The sequence below is a fragment of the Martes martes genome (genome assembly GCF_963455335.1).
Source record: "Martes martes genome assembly, chromosome: 1".
Lineage (NCBI taxonomy): Eukaryota > Metazoa > Chordata > Mammalia > Carnivora > Mustelidae > Martes > Martes martes.
The window spans coordinates 2,386,973-2,390,664 of NC_137888.1; positions in this window are offsets into that span (position 1 = coordinate 2,386,973).

Below are 3,692 nucleotides of genomic sequence, written 5' to 3' on the forward strand. Positions count from 1 at the left end.
GGAGCGCGGGTCCCGCTCGGCGCGGGGGCGGGCGGGGCGGCGGGGGCGGGGCTTCCGCGCGCCCCGCCCACCCCGCCCCGCGCGCCCGTCCCCGCCCCCCGCGCGGCCGCCCCCCGCCCCCCACCCCTCCGCAGCGCCCCGGCGCCGTCCTTCCGGCCACCACGCCGCCCGCGGGGGAGCCCCGGCCGGCGCCCGCCCTGCCCTCCCGGGGCGCCCGTCTGGGGGCGCGCCCCCCCACCCCCGCAGCGGCCGGCCAGGTCACCGTTGGGGACCCCCCGCCGCGGGCACGTGGCCGACCCTCCCGCTGCAGGCGCCCCCGCGCGCCCCGTCTCCGCCCTCCAACCGGCCGTTAGGCGCGAGTCCCTGCGCCCCGTCCCGTGAGGCTCCCGCGCTGCCCCCGGGGCTTCACGCTATAGGACTGGGTGACGGGGGTCCCTGGGCTGCTGCCGTTGGAACCCGTCTGTCCTGGGGGCAGGGCCCATGCGGGCGGCAGGCGCTGGTCCAGGCGGGAGGGAGGGCAGGGCCTCAGCGGTCCCCCTTCTGGAGAGCAGCGACGTCCTGATTAATGCTGACGGCGACACGAGCGCCTACTGTGTGCGAAGACCAGGAGCCCACGAACGTGTTTCAGCTGCCCAAGGCCCGAGGGGGCCGACTCTCATCCAGCCTCCCGGAGGAGGACGCAGGACGAGGAACCAGGCCTTACAGACTCGGGCACACGTGCCGCCGGGCCAGAGCCCTGGGGCCTGCCGGGCGAGACGCGCTGGCCGCTGTCCTCACTGCCTGCTCCGTCCTCCTCCCTGAGTTCCGCGGGCCTCGGCTCTCGGGACGCCTCGTGACTCTCTGCCGGACCTCACCCCTCCCCACCTCCATCTCTCACCTCCCGCCCCTCTGCTTTTCGGGACAAACCTCCTGAGCACCGGCCCCCTTCTTCATCCCTACCCCCTCCCAACCTGCAACCCAGGTAAACCCAGAGCACTTAGGGGGGAAGAGGCTGACAGGCCCACGGGACCCCAGGCTCTAGCACCCTCCTCCTTGACAGAGGGCCCAGGTTGAGGTCAAAACCCTGGGCATGACATTTTGGTGAGCTCGCCTTTCACTGGGCTTTGGAAAGATCCTCACTCCCAGGGTGCCCGTGGACATCAGGCTAGTCATGGGAGAGTCCCCTGGAGAAGCTGGTAAACTGAGTCTGGCCCCGGGGGCACCTTTTCTGCAGGTGCTTGGGAGATCACTCAGGTGGGGCAGATAAGGGAAGGTCGGTATTTCGTGAGCACACTAATGATCGGTCCACAAACAAACCTCTTTCCTGGGGACAGATAGTGAAGACCTTGCGAAACCACCAACCTGCTGAAAAGATCCTCAGCCACCCGGCCAGCCAGGTGATGGGTGGGGCGCCTCACCACTGTGCTAGAGTGGGGGAGGGGTGCTGAGCCCCACCCCCACTCCCGCCCCGTCCTTCCAAGGCAGACCTGCCCTTCCTGGGAGAGGACACAGTCCCCTCTGCGGAACGCTGTCCTGCAGCCTTGCTCTGAGCTGATTAGGAAGAGGCAGCTGACTGCCAGGTCCCCTGGGGAGAGGGTGGCGGGAGAGGCAAGTGGGTGGGCTCCAGGAGGTTCCCAGAAAGTGGTTCACCGAGAAAGAACAGAATCTGTGGCTGAGCCTGGTGTGTTTGGGGCCCCCCAGACCCAGGTGTGTGCACCTCTGTGCCCTGATTATTACACCTGCAGAAAAGTACCCCTAGGGCTGGAACCACACTTGGGCCTGGGTCCATCCCCCCCCCCCCCCCCCCCCCCGCCAACACCACCGGGAACTATGACCCGGGAAGAGGCTGGCTGAGCCCATCCCCCAGAGCGTATCACCTTCCACTGGAGGTGACCTTCACGGACAGGCTGCCTGCTATGGGTTGACTGTATTCCCCCAATCCACATGTCCTAGTCCCGAACCCCAGTACCTGCGGGCTGTGACCTTATTTAGAAACAGGGCCTTCCGCAGATGCAATCAAGTTACAGTGCAGTCCTTGCGGTGGGCCCTAAGTCCAGCACGACTGGTGTCCTTATGAAGTGGGGAGCACACTCTCCTCCGCAGCCCCCAGAAGGAACCAGCCCTGTTCACACCCTGGTCTTGGGCCTCTGGCCTCCAGAGCTGGGAGAGAATCCATTTCTGCTGCTGAAGCCGCCCGGGTACCTTGGTTAGAGTTCGGGCTTCACCCCGGTGCATCACCCGCTGGCCATCAAGCTTGGCCCCCTAATGGTCCCAGGCGTTGGCACTGGTCCCGAAGAAGCAGACAGCCATGGAAGGACAAGCTGGCTGGGCTCAGCTCACATCATGTGTCCCAGATTTTCTGCGGCCTTCCCAGTGTCCAGTGTTGTGTCCTACCAGCAGACCGTGAATATGGACTTCAGCCCCAGGAAAAGTCATCACCGTCCCCTAGGCTCCTGCTGGCCAGGGTGCTGCCTCTGATGTCAGCTACAAGGGATAGGTGTCTCCAGAGACTTAACCACTGTAATCACTATTATGTTGTCTATTGTATCCCCCAGAATTCATATGTTGAAGCCGTACCCGTCAGAGTGTTGGTTTCTGGAGCTGGGCTCTGCGAGGTAATGAAGGTGGAGAGACGTAAGGGGCGGCGCCTGACTTGGGAGGTTTGGGTCCTTAGAAGTGGCAGCAGCAGAGCGGGGACCCTGCGTGCAAGCTGAGGACAGGCACGCGAGCACGCCGTGAGCGGGAGAGGACACCTGTACGCTGGGAGGTGAGCTCTTGCTGGGATCAGATTGGGCCCAGTCCAAGGGGAAGCTTCGACTTCCAGCACAGAACTGGGAGAATTAAGCATCTGTGGTTGGAGCAGCCCGGCCTGTGGGATTTTTGTCCCAAGCTAAGATAATCACTGCAAACATCGTTCTCCCTGGTGGGCCAGGCGGTTCTTCGATGCCCCTGCCTCTACGGTCAGACCACAGCACCTCGCAGACCGCAGTGTCTCAAGCAGACGACCAAGGCACGCACACCAACAGTGTCGTTCCCAACGCCGGCTTTATTCGGTCCTCAAGGTCAATGTGCTGATGAGGCAAGGTCAGGATTCCAAACTCAGCGACACCTCCCCACGTGTTGACCTTGGCTTCTTACAAGTCACACAGAGCACAGCACGAGACAGGCCACATGGCACATTAGGCAGAACAGGACATAGAAGCGAACAACTCCCACGCGACATCAGTCCTGAGTGCACCGTGGAGATAAGGTCTCCGTCGGTCCGGGTCACCTCCCAGCAGGGAGGGATCTCGGTTCCTCCTGGAGATCAGTGGGGCAGAGCCCGGGGCAGCAGCTGCCGTTTGAAGTGGTCACACACGCAGGGGTCAGGGTCTGAGAAGTCGGACGGTTTGCTGCGAAATCCTCCCTTTGTAAAGGGCTGTCAGTCCTGGGCCCTTCGGACCTCCTCTGCTCCTGCTGGTTGTCGGTTCCCGGCTGTGGTCGGCCGGTGCTGGGCTACCGCAGGACCCCCGAGAGCTCACCTCATGGCTTGACGCACGCCCCTGCTTGACGAGAGAGACTCCGTGGTGCTTTCTAAAATGTCATTGCACTCGGCGCTCTCTGTCCTGCCGGGTGGGTTTTGTTCCAGGCGGAGAGGTGGTCCAAGGTAGGGCTTCGCTCTTACTCACACGGGGAGGTCAACAGGTTGGGAGATGCTGCCGTTGAAAAGACAG